General features: G+C 38.8%; 1 pseudogene; it reads right to left on the bottom strand.

Annotated features, from left to right (window-relative positions):
• Window positions 1-9,272: 9,272 nt before the first annotated feature.
• On the bottom strand, window positions 9,273-12,654 carry LOC108309792 (annotated as a pseudogene).
• Window positions 12,655-14,018: the final 1,364 nt, after the last annotated feature.

Genomic DNA, 14,018 nt, shown 5'->3' with positions numbered 1-14,018 from the left:
TGCACTTGGTGTTAATTTCCTGGTTTTGATCATTGTTCTGTGGCTATTAATAAGTTATTGGCCAGGAACAGTGGCTCATGCCTATAATGCTGACACTTTAGGATGCTAAAGCAGGAGGATGGCTTGAACCCAGGAGTTCAAGATCAGCCTGGACAACATAGTGAGACCCCTATCTGTTGAAAGCAGGATTTTTTTTTGGTGGGGGCAGAGTCTTGCTCTGTCGCTCATGTTGAAGTGCAACAGTGCAATCTCAGCTCACTGCAGCCTCTACCTCTTGGGTTCAAGCAATTCTCCTAGCTCAGCCTCCTGAGTAGCTAGGATTACAGATGCATGCCACTACACACAGCTAATTTTTGTATTTTTAGTAGAGATGGGGTTTCACCATGTTGGCCAGGCTGGTCTTGAACTCCTGGCCTCAAGCAATCCACCCACCTCAGCCTCCCAAAGTGCTGAGATTACAGGTGTGAGCCACCATGCTTGGCCAAGACCCCCATCTCTTAAAAAAAGTTAACAATACTAGAGCTTCTGGGTAACAAGTATACATAAACTCCACACCAGGCCAGGCATGGTGGCTCACTCCTGTAATCTCAGTGCTTTGGGAGCCCAGGTGGGTGGATTGCTTGAGCTCAGGAGTTTGACACCAGCCTGGGCAACATGGAAAACCTTGTCTCTACAAAAAATACAAAAATTAGCTGGGCATGGTGGTATGTGCCAGTAGTCCCAGCTACTTGGGAAGCTGAGATGGGAAGATCACCTGAGCCCCAGAAGGTCAAAGCTGCAGTGAGCAGTGATCATACCACTGTACTCCAGTCTGGTGGCTGAGTACCGTGTCAAAAAAAAAAAAAAAAAAAATCCACATAATTTTTGCAACTTTTTTGTAAGTCTAAAATTCTTTGCAGGCTGTACCCAGTGGCTCACACTTGTAATCCTAGCACTTTGGGAGGCTAAGTCAGGCGGATCACTTGAGGTCAGGGGTTTGAGACCAGACTGGCCAATATGGTGATACCCTGTCCCTGCTAAAAATATAAACATTAGCCGGGCATGGTGGCACAAGCTTGTAATCCCAGCTATTTGGGAGGCTGAGGCAGGAGAATAACTTGAACTTGGGAGGTGGAGGTTGAAGTGAGCCAAGATTGTGCCACTGCACTCTAGCCTGGGTGACAGAGCAAGGTTCCACCTCAAAAAAAAAAAAAAAAATCTTTTAAAATAAAATATTTACAAACCAAATTAACTAGGCATGGTGGCTCATGCCTGTAATCCAGCATTTTGGGAGGCTGAGAGAAAAATCGCCTGAGGCCAGGACAACATAGCAAGACCCCAGTCTCTACAAAAAAGAAATAATTAGCTGGGCATGGTGCATTTGCCTGTAGTTCTACTGGGGAAGCTGAGGAAAAATTCAAGGGAGGGGAAACAGACTCCACCTCTTTTTGGTGGGACAGTGGCATGCGTGTAGAGGCATGGAGGAATTCTTGGTGGCCATCTTCCACAATGACCCTAATCCTCTCCCCTATAATATCCCCCAAAACAGACCATTTTACATGGTTCTTCTCTCACGTAAGTTCTGCCTAGAATATCTGTTATTTAAGAATCCTCACTATCAGCTGACAATTTGATTAGCAACTGGATGTTTTCAGTTGTTTTCCATTTTGCTCCTTAATCTTCTAGCTTCTTAATTTCCTTACTCATCTATTCTACATTCATAATTCTACCCTAGGACTAATGTATTTCCCAAAAGATTCATTAAAATTCAGTGAAATAAAACAAAAGTGATAATACATATATATACACGTGTTTGCATAAATACATATAAATTATCTGGAAGAATAAACAAGAGATGAGATAACACATTATCTCTGAGGGCAAGATGGAGAGGGAAGGCATCCAAGGGAGAGGAATTTTTCATTTATTCCTTTTTATATGGTTCAAAGGTTATTTACAATGATTATTATTTTTATAAGGTAGAAAGGTGATTTCATCCATTAGAATTAAAACAAAAAATGTCTATTGTCAAGAAAATATTAAATAATTAGGAAAGAAGTTTGATTTTAATTTTATTTTAAAATAAATGAGCACCCCAAAGAATTTCCACCATTTAAGGATAAAGGTCTGTTTGGTGTTTGCTGGACCATAGAAATATATGGGAATATCTGCCATAAATGCTACCTAGTGGAGATGCTGTGTGGGAGACAGGCTGTATCTTATCCTGAATACCCACTCTTCCCCAGATCAATGGTCTTGACCAAATCTATTTTTCACTCTTTATGCTATTTAATAACTTTTGCTGCTCAAAGAAAATGTCCTCCAAAAATAATCCTATGACGCCACAGTACTCCCATCTTCTTCCATTGAAGATAGTGGCAGATTGCTTTATCATCAGTATAAAAGCTAGAAAAAACTTCATAGTTCACCAATCTCATTTACAAATGAAGAAACTGAGGCCAAAGGGTTTATATGCCCCAGATTACATAGCAGCTCAGTAAGGCATCCTCAGTTGGAGCCTGAAGAATTTCCTGATAACCCATCAGTGAATAAGATGGGAAGAAAGTCTAGCTTTTATAGAAACCTAAATGAATTAGTTAGAAATTTGACTAGAGATGGCCTTTAATGACAGTTTCAAGGCCTGGAAATGAGTCAACAAACAAAACAAGGAGACTGCTTAAGTAGAGACGATAAATAGGGTTTTGGATAGAGAAAAACAGGGATAAGTGAATGAATGAGTCCCGATGTTCACTCTCTAACCTTAAATGTCCTGGAATTAGCCCATAATGCTTAGCACCTTAAGGATCAAACATGAAAACATGAATTGCCACATGTTGCAAATTTGTTTCTCCTCAGTTCCTACGATTACTGGGAGAGTGTCTTTCAGACAAGAATATAAAGGAGGCAGCCATTATGTGTGGACTGAAGACAGAAAAGGGACTGTGAGGCCTGTGTTCTTTTGAAAGGAAGGCAACACCAAACCCACAGGGAGCAAGGAGAACGCTGCCACCTGCTGAAGGGTTGGAGTCAATGAAAATGCTGCCATACAGTTACAGTTAGCACTTTCATTATGGCTCAAAATCAGTTCGAGAAACTCTTTGCAGTCTGAGGCAGGTCAGTGCGGAGAGAAACCTTAATTCTAGATTTCATCAGGCCAATTTGTGCTGGAGAAAGGTTAGTTTGTCTCTGGTATGAGGTGATAGAAGTCTGCATATCTGCTTCCCTTTCTTGCACAAATATGTTTATTAGCTTTGGATTTTTTCCCAAAACCTAAATCTCAAAATACTAACATATTCTTGTTTGAATCTAGATAAAAGTGATATAAGAAAAAGCAATACAAGGAACTTTATTCAACTAATACATGCACTAAGTTAAAAATTCTGTGGGGCTCACCACTATCCTTCCCCAAATAAGCGGCTTTTTTTTCCCCTTTCCATTTTTTCCTCTTCTATTCATATACAAATATATACACAAACACCAAGAACAACTGTGAGAGAGGATTGAAAAGTTCCCAGTCACTTGTATAAGGCCTCAGTCTTTCCCGCTTTTCATTCATCCTTCCACTCTCCTTTCTCCTGCCCTCTCTTGCCATTCTTTCTTCCAAGCCACAATTGATATCATATGTGATGCTGTTGTTTTGTGCCTTTTGATTTTTTCAACCATATAAATGTGTAGTGGCTTTAATTTATATTTAATCTTTTTGAATCTAACCTTGGTCCCCAATGGTAGACCAGTTTAATTTCATGGTTACACTAAATAATAAAGCAGTTCTAGACCCAGCCCAGTTAAAACTCTCTGATTAAATAATGTTTTAGGATCAATAGAATAAGTTCTAAAAATACTCCCATTGTGATTTAGATTTTTCTGTCTTGTAGGAACTTCAGAAAGAATACCACAGAAAAACCTAAGGTTATCAGAACTAATTTAGGAGGGAAATTTTATCTTTTCTAAATACAACACAACAGTTCCCTTTTGTAGATTTTGGTTACTTAATTGTACTAACTTTGTTACTTTCCTTTCTTTCTTTCTTTTTATTTTTTTGAGATGGAGTGCTCAGGCTACAGTGCAGTGGGGCAATCTTGGCTCACTGCAACCTCCACCTCCGAAGTTCAAGTGATTCTCCTGCCTCAGCCTCCTAAGTAGCTGAGACTACAGGTGCACACCACTCTGTGGGGCTAATTTTTGTACTTTTAGTAGAGATGGGGTTTCACCATATTGACCAGGCTGGTCTTGAACTGTTGACCTTAAGTGATCCACCTGCCTCAGCCTCCTAAAGTGCTGGGATTACAGGTGTGAGCCACCGTACCTGGCTTAAATGTTTCCATTTCTTAAAGGTACACGTTTGCATTGCAGGGAACCCTAAAGAAAAAGGAAGTCTGTAAGTAAAGTCATGGTATTTGAAAATTAATTTGGGAATATTTCAAAATCGTTAACATAAATTTTATGAAGTCAGGGAACTGGGAGAAAGCTAATGGATAGAAACAGATCATTTTCAGAGGAAAAAAAATAATCTCATTTACATACATGGCTCTGAGTCATAAGTCTTATCTGAAATTTCTTTTCTGGACATGGTATCTTTGTCTTGGCTAGCTCCCAGGATGCAGCCCCAGGCCACTGGCTACTGCAGCTCATGGGACCACTCTTTTCCTATATCACCTGTTGAAACAAGTTGGAGGGAGGACTTAATTAAGATGTGCCTTATTCTTGTGTTCTTATAGACTTGTTCATTGTAAAATAGGATTGTCTGCATTTCAAATCTTGTTTATTTTACAATGTTGTGGCATTTTCCTATCAACTGGTCAACTTTTCCTTATGACTTGAATTTGGCAAATTAAATGTTTTCACTCTTTTCAAGTAGAATTAAACTGAGTCCTGCTTGAGAATGGCCATTATTCTGTTTTCGAAATGTACTGTCCTTTGCAACTACATCCAGAAATCTGCAAACCAGAAAGTGTTTGCCTTATTCTTTTTTGTCCTTTGCCTTATTCAAAATATTTTCTGGTTTGCAGATTTCTGGATATAGTTACCTTGGTAGTTTAGTGGGCTTGAGTCTGTTTCAGAAGCTAAGTCAAGTAATCCTGACCCCTAGTTCTCCCAAACTGCAGGAATTATTGCTAATAACCTTCTCTATTAGACATCTGCTTATTTTGCAACTAATAGAGAGTTAAGAAGCCCTTAAAGGCATTTGTGTTTCAGGGAACTCAATGTAAATGAATTACAGCGCTGTCTTTGTATAACATCTTGGATGATGGTAGACTATAATGCCCTTTAAAGAAAAAACTGTTGAAATCATGAATAAAAATACTTCCAGAAGTTATCAAAAGCAAATTATAGAAAGAAATTTGTGTCTCACAGAACACTGATGGATTACTACTCATTAGTCACTACTCATTAGTTATTTAAATAAGGTGACCAAGAGATTTCCCCAAATTTAGAAGATTCCTATGGCTCACATATATGGAGCTTCAGAGGGGCTGTTCCTGAGTCCTTGAGAGGCACAACAGTGTCCTCAGTGATGTGGCTTCAGTGAAACAGTCACACAGCTTAGGAAATTCCAACATAAGCAATTTCACTTCTAGGTATAAACATCAGAGCAGTGGTCTCTGAACTGGAGAAATAAGGTTCTTAGTTTCAAGAGAATTAATTCCAGATCTTTAACTTCCATATATACTCTTTCCTAAATATGATGTGCCTGAGAACTAGTGTAATCAAGAGGACCTAGTAGTTCCTTGTCCCCATCTCCCCTTTCACAGTGCCCTTTATCCCACTTTAAAAGAGAACAGAATACCCCTCTCCATCTGAATCTGAATGCTAAAATGATGTCCTGCCTGAAAGTGCAAAAACCTGCAAGGAGCTAAAGAGATCATCTGCAATAATGATATTGCTGCTAAGTAGCTGAATGATTTTACTAACAAACTCTTTTGAAAATTACCCCATTTAACATTAATTTTTTTTCTGGTAAATTGAAGCAGAACCTATTCAAACTATTCATTGAAAAATCATTAAAAATAATATCACTAAGTAATGTATGACATATAATTTGGGAACCTTTCAAATAAATGAGGAACAATGCTAAAACAATTCCTTCCAATCGCCATCTACTTATGTGAATACTACTATTCAGTGTTTACAACATAAAAGCAAAAACTAGGGATAATTGATCTAATGCTGAACTTGTCTCCTTCTAGGAATATGTACAACTTATTTATGATATATAAACCCATTTTTTTAAAGCGCATTTGATTTTTTAATATGTAATAATTATCAAAATTTAAAAGTACTTGGTTATAAAAAATACTAATGATATCTTTGGAATAATTTTTAACAATGAGGAGCATTATGTTCAAGAAAATTTAATGCAATTTAAATTTTTTATATAAAACTTGTTACATGGAAATATGATAGTCATCATCAATAAAAGATATTCTCACATAATATATATTATATCCAAATAAAAATCTGTATCAGAATTAGAAAAAAAATTCAAGTTCAAAGAGAGAAGAGAATGATGTAAAATTTCTCATTGTAAAAAAAAGCTTGTTCATATTTTTAATGTTTTGATGGACAATGGCAACAAATTACTACGGTATTTATGAATAGTGGATACACTTAAGAATTAGACTTTTAAATGTTACATAGGCCGGGGGCATCCCAACACTTTGGGAGTCCGAGGTGGGCGGATCACCTGAGGTCAGGAGTTCGAGACCAGCCTGGCCAACATGGTGAAACTCCATTTCTAGTAAAAATACAGGTGAAATCCTGTCTCCACTCCAAAACAAATTAGCCGAGCCTGATGGCAGGCGCTTATAATCCTAGCTACTCAGGAGGCTGAGGCAGCAGAGAATTGCTTGAACCCAGGAGGTGGAGGTTGCAGTGAGCTGAGATCACACCACTGCACTCCAGCCTGGGCGATAAGAGCAAAACTCCATCTCAAAAAAACAAAAAAAAAAGGTACATAACTAGGAAATTACTTCCTTTGCACCTACCTAAACTTACAATAAAAAGTTCAATTCTAACTCTACCATGTGTAAGGAGGAAAAGGTTTTCCAAATTGTTTGTGGGATAAGCTAACAAAAAGTTTAAAAATGCTAACTCTAGCAAAACTTTCATATATTGCATAAGAAAGCAGAAACATATATAGGGAAATTCATGGATATATTATTTAAAACAGCAAAAAATTAGAACCTAAATGGTCCATATAGACAATTCAAATGTGATATTTTCATATGATAAACATTATGCAGCAGGTTAAACAAATAAATTAGATCAATTTATCAACATGGAAATATCACAAGCTTTATCAGAAACTAGTTAAATCTGATTCGCAGAATTACAGTGGGATCATCCTTCTTTCATTTCCCACTCTTCTCACAACAGAGAAACCCAGTAGAATAGGTGGGACAGTGCCCATACTTTGGCCCTGAAGCAGAGAACTCTGAGTGGGTATGTAACATGATCATATCGCAGTTATAATCATGAAGCCTCTGCAGTTATGTAAGGCATTTTAATGACTACACTTGCTGGGAGTGGAAGGGAGATGAAAAGGCTCAAATAACCAATTAGGAGGAAAAAGATTCCCTCCTCATCTAGTTTTGCGTGGCATAATGACGTTTCTGTCAACAACAGCCCGCATATACCAAAGCAGTCCCATGATTATAATGGAGCTGAAAAATTCTTATTGCCTGGACCCAACGTCATGGAGCAATGCATTAATCATGCTTTGTGGTGATGCTGGTGCAAACAAATTCACTGCACTGCCAGTGACATACAAGTATAGCACATTCAATTATGTATACTATGTAGTACTTGACAATGATAATAAACAACTGTTACCAGTTTATGTATTTACTATATTATACCTTTGTTATTTTAGAGTGTACTTCTTCTACTAATTTTTTTTTTTAAAGTTAACTGTAAAACAGCCTCAGGCAGGTTCTTCAGGAGGTATTCCAGAAGACGGCTTTGTTATCACAGGAGACAACAGCTCCATGTGTGTTATTAACTCTAAAGACCTTTCTAGGGGGACAAAATGTGGATGTGGAAGACAGTGATACTGATGATCCTTACCATGTGTAGGCTTATGCTTACATGGGTGTTTGTGTCTTAGTTTTTAACAAAATAAGTTTAAAAATTTTTTTAAATTAATTTCAAAATAGAAAAAGCTTATAGGATATAAATATTTTATTAATAGGCAATAATAACTTATTAAGTTATTATTTACAACTTTATGTTATTATTTAATAACTTATTATTGGAGAAAGAGACTTTTAAATAAATTTTAGCCTAAGTGTTCAGTGTTTATGCAGTCTACGGTAGCGTACAATAATGTCCTAGGCCCTCACAGTGACTCACCATTCACTCACTGACTGACCCAGAGCAACTTCCAATCCTGCAAGCTCCATTCATGGTAAATAGCTTATACAGGTATACCATTTGTCTTTTACACCATATTTTTACTGTACTTTTTTCTATATTTAGGTATGGTTAGATACACAAATACTGACCATTATGTTATACTTGCCTGCAGTACTCAGTATAGTAACATGCTATACAGGTTTGTAGCACAGAAGCAACAGGCTATATCACATAGCTTAGGTGTGTAGTGGGCAATATCATGTAGGCTTGGGCAAGTATACTTTATCATATTTGCACAAAGACAAAATTGTCTATGGATGCATTTATCAGAACAAATCCCTGTTATGTGACACATGACTATCTTTGGAACCTCTTCTTGCCTGGAAGAGGAAGTAAGGTATTTAGTTACTTATATATGAAGGATGGATAAAGGAAATATTAGTGATTTCACAAATGTCTAATGGCAAGATAAGCAAAAAGGACTCTTAGCAAGAAATTAATTCTATACTAATAAAATCAGTTGTAGAGTTATTTTCTGTAGGAAAGCAAAATCTGTAACATAATGCCCAGTAGTAACAACTAAATTGTTTGCTTATTCTTATTGATTCTATTCTATTCTTTCTGTTTAGGGAAATCTACTTAAACATTTGAGTGTTATTTTATTTATTTATTTTTTTAAGTTAAAGGTCCCTTACTAGTCTGGCTTCCATTAGTGGCCGTAACCAAGGGAGAGGAACTAGTTGGCATGGGAAGGGGCCATCTCCACAACATTCCATTTATACACGAATGAAACAGACAAGCATCGTCACTATTGTGGTTAGAAGTTGGTAGCATGGGAAGGGGAACAGGTGGAGAGTGGGGGTGTTTTTAAACAACAACAACAACAAAGTGTGTGTGTGTGTGTGTGTGTGTGTGTGTGTGTGTGTGTGTGTATTTTGTAGGCCTTCCCTAACTGGGGTTCCTCAGGGAACTTGGTCTGCTTCAACCCGAGGAATCAGAAGATCCAAGCAATTTGGAAAGGCCAGAACCATCAGGGTTGGAGAAAGGAAGAAAATCCAGGGAGTCAGGGTGCTGGTTTGGCAATTAGGGAGAAGGGAGTGCCTTCCTCCTGCTGGGATTCCCCCAGCCCCTCCAGTCTTGCAGTAAGGGGGCAGCCTGCAACCCCAGAGGGCAGGTCTGGGACTACTGGATCCTCCAGGAGGAGGGCTAGAGGGGATCACAAAGGTTTGCTCTCTAGGAATATGATCGTGCTGCCCCCTAGCTTCTTCTTGATGGTGTCCTTGGAGCTGGCATAGATCATTTTGCTCTTAATGGGTGGAGACTCAAGGGCCCTGAAGATAAACACCAGGTCCTTCTTGCTGTCCTTGGTAGCGTCATGGGGGGCAGAGCAGCAGTCCTTGTCTGTCAGCATCTTGACAAAGGTGGCATAGGGATCATCAATGGTTTGGCCCACATTACTTACCAGCATCTTGTTGGCCTCTGCAAGGATGATGTTCTTCTTGTCCACACTCAGGCAGAAAGTAGCAACTTCTTGCGCTTCTTCTCTTTCTCTACTGTTGAAGACTTGCACACTTTCATGTCATTGAATCCCTTGATGACACCATTGAAGACAGCCACATGGGAGCCGAAGTTTCCAGAAGCGAAAAGGAGATGGCAAGGACAGCTGCTACAGCTGCTGCCAGGATCCAACTAGACATTTGAATATTTTGAAAATGAAGTCCTATTTTCTCACTGACCTCATTAAAAGATCAGTAATAACATAAAATGGGGCTGTAATAAGAACAATAATGATAGTAACTATCAATATCTATTAGTACTAACATTTGTTGGTAACACTAAATGGAGTCATTCATTAAAGAGTATGTGTGGTCTTTTTTTCTTTTTCTTTTTTTTAAGAGATGGGGTCTCGCTATGTTACCCAGGCTGGAGTGCATGGGAGTTTGACCTGCTCCATTTCCAACCTGGGTAGGTTCACCCCTCCTTAGGCAACCTGGTGGTCCCCTACTCCCAGGAGGCCACCATATTGATGCCCAACTTAGTGCAGACACCCAATTGGCATAGCGCACTACAGCCCAGAACTCCTGGGCTCAAGCGATCCTCCCACCTCAGCCTTGTGAGTAGCTGGGATTACAGGCATGCGCCACCGTGCCGGGCATGTGTGGTCTTATGAAGCCCTCTGGCATGTTTGCATTTTCTCCCCAGGTCTGTGCAAATATGCTTCTATAAGGACAGTGTGGGGTGAGCACTGTCACACAAGTAATAATGAATATTTATTAATTTCATTCTACTAATAAATGACCTACCAGCATGATCTACTTAAATATCTCTCATATATTTCTTAAAATGTGCTGCTATACTGCTTCTCTACCACACATACTAAAACTATTCTTCTCCTATCACAGCTGAGGCTTTATTATAACTTCTGCAATTTTCCACCTTCAGGAGGAATTTTCTCCCTAAAGTTCCCAGTATTCTGAAAGTACTTTCCTGGCAGACTCCTCCCATCAGCTCACCAGACATGCCTAGACAAGTTCTAACCTCAATTGTGAATGCAGCCTTTATGCAAGTATTTCTACCAGAGGAAGGAGAAAGGAGGAAAAGAAATGTTATCAAAATGATTGTATTCATTAATCTTCATAATATATATGTGGAAGGAGGATATAGTGGAATAAGGGTTGTGGCCATTTACATAACATTAAACTAGATTGCCATCTGTTGATAAAGATTTCCCATTTCTTGCTACATTTATTTTTATTTATTTTTTATTATTTTTTAAAGAGACGGGGTCTCACTATGTTGCCTAGGTTGGTCTTGAACTCAGCCTCAAAGTGCTGGGATTACAGGGATGAGCTACTGCACTGGCCTCTTGCTACATTTAATACTTCACATTACTCCATTTTTTTCTTTGGAGCAGACTGAAACATTCCCTTTTTTGCTCTTTTTTTTTTTTTTTCTTTGAGACAGGGCCTCACTCTGTTGCCCAGGCTGAAGTGCAGTGGCACAATCACAGCTCACTGCAGCTTCAGCCTCCCAGGCTCAAGTGATTCTCCCACCTCTCAGCCTCCCAAGTAGCTGGAACTACAGGCACGCACCGTAATGTCTAGCTAATTTTGGTATTTTTTGTAAAGACAGGGTTTCATTATGTTGTCCAGGCTGGTCTCGAACTCAGGCTCCAGTGATCCTTCTGCCTTGGCCTCCCAAAGTGCTGGGATTATAGGCATGTACCCCCCAGCCTCTGAAGCATTCCTTGAGTCAGATATGCTTGGTGTTGTTTTACTTAACCTGAGTCACCTCTTGCATGCCTATTCACCATTACCTCCTGTCTTACCCTGAAAGGGGAGGTACTTACTATGTATACTCAGATCATAAATTCCTCAGGAGGCTATTTATTGTGAGGTTAAAAGCGCAGTTTCTGGAACCAGATTGTTTGTTTTTAAATTTTGCTCAGCCACTTAACAACTGTGAAATCTTTGGCAAGTTACTAATCTTTATGTACCCATGTCCTCATCTGTAAAATAGGGATGATAATAGTAGCCACCTCATTAGGTTTTTGACTTTTTTTTTCTTTTGAGATGGAGTCTCACTCTGTTGCCCGGGCTGGAGTGTGGTGGCACGATCTTAGCACTCTGCAACATCCACTTACCAGGTTCAAGTGATTTTCCTGTCTCAGCCTCCTGAGTAGCTGGGATTACAGGCACCTGTCACCACACCTGGCTAGTTTTGTATTTTTAGTAGAGACAGGGTTTCACCATGTTGGCCAGGCTGATCTCAGACTCCTGACCTCAAGTGATCTGCCTGCCTCAGCCTCTCAAAGTTGCTGGGATTACACGCATGAACCACCACACCTGGCCTCTCATTGGGTTTTTATATGGATTGAGTGAGGGTGTGTGTATTTGTCTGTGTGTGTATGTGTGCGATCACTTAGGACAAGTCTGGCAAACAGAAAGCACTATATAAATGTTAGCTGTTATTACTGAGTGCAGGTACTCTGTCTAACTCAATTATACTCTCTTGGCTGCTCTCTCTGACACCTGGCATATTGTTTGATACATGATAAGCTTTCAGTAAAGGCTGAATGAACGATGAATAACTATCAACAAGTAAAATATAGCAGATAAGAAAATAAATATTTTCCCAGTCCTTCAAGATGTCCCAATAAAACAGTACGTTTGAAATAACTGTATATCTTTTATTAATTATAATTTTATGTCATATCAATGTTTTGGTTAAGAGTCTAAGAAGGCTGCATTTGCCTCTGAATCGCTCTATGGTCAAGGCTTTGTATTGTGAGAACAGCCCAATCACACTGACCTGCCACATGCTTCTCTGAAGTCACATGTCCAGCATTGTGATATGAACAAGAATGCACACAAACTCTTGATTCCAATTGTTCAAAGTTCTCTCTGGGGACTAGGTTCAAGATGTCAGCTCCCCCATAGACTAGCTTCCCAGAGAATGTCGCCTACAAACTAGAAGGATGCTAGTCCCAGCTGAACTGTGCAAAGAGAAAACCAGAACAGGCTCCCCAAGAACCAGCTTCATTCACAATTGTCAGAAGGTACAGTAATACTTAGAAACAAAACTTCATAGAGGCTCTAGTGTAAAGCTTGACAACTCCTACCTACATTTTAGTTTTCACTTCAGTAAAGCAGTTCCTGCTTCCACTGAAGTTTCTTAGAGATTAAAAACAAAATTACTAGGTAAATCTTTGTACCTTTGTACTTCTCGTAATGCTGGCAGTATTTTTTACATATCAGAGAGATGCTCAGTTAAGTATTGATAAGCTCAATGACTAAAAGACTACATACTTTTTCAATTATAAACAAACACATGAATAAAATGTATCAGCTGGATATAATATAGTCCTGAGATTAACATATCATCATATATTACTTTACGTTATCATGTCATGTTATGTTCTTTCTACGCTTTGGTATGGAACACTATGTATGTTCTTTCTACACTTTGGTACGGGACATTATCTGGAAAGACTTGAATTACTTTTTATATTTTTTTGTTTCCCAAAGGGAACATCAACAGAGGAAATGTCAAACTTAAGAAATATTCTGTTCCCTGAAGGGAGAAAAAGAAGAGCTATGAGTACTTATTAATCATAAATCAAATATAGTAATATATCTATTTCCTCAGTTGCAGAAGAAATAACCAAAATTCCCTCAAATGTGCACTTCTAATTTTGTTCAAGAGACTAACTTTTCTCTTTTAAAAAAGTTCTGATGAAATTATTGTTTTCTTTTTTCTTTTTCAAAGACAGGGTCTCACTTTGTCATCTAGGCTGCAGTGCAATGGTGCAATCGTGGCTCACTGCAGCCTCAACCTCCTGGGCTCAAGTGACCTCCCACCTCAGCCTTCGATTAGTTGGGACTACAGGCGCACACCACAACACCTGGCTAATTTTTTTACTTTTATTTTTAGAGACAGCGTCTCGCTATGTTGCCCAGGCTGGTCTCAAACCTTTGGCTTTAAGCAATCCTCCCAACTTATCTTCCCAAAATGTTGGGATTATAAGCGTGAGCCACTGCATCCAGCCTGAAATTAACATTTTCTAATATTTCTCTTTTAATTTTCCCTACGATGGAAGTAGCCAAATCATAATTGAGGTTTAATTTCACAGAGTATCCTGATTAACTCTGGAACAATGTAAGACTTTAGTAAAATTATAGTGT

The sequence above is a fragment of the Cebus imitator genome, unplaced genomic scaffold, assembly GCF_001604975.1.
Source record: "Cebus imitator isolate Cc_AM_T3 unplaced genomic scaffold, Cebus_imitator-1.0 Scaffold97, whole genome shotgun sequence".
Lineage (NCBI taxonomy): Eukaryota > Metazoa > Chordata > Mammalia > Primates > Cebidae > Cebus > Cebus imitator.
This window is presented reverse-complemented; position numbering and strand designations above follow the sequence as displayed.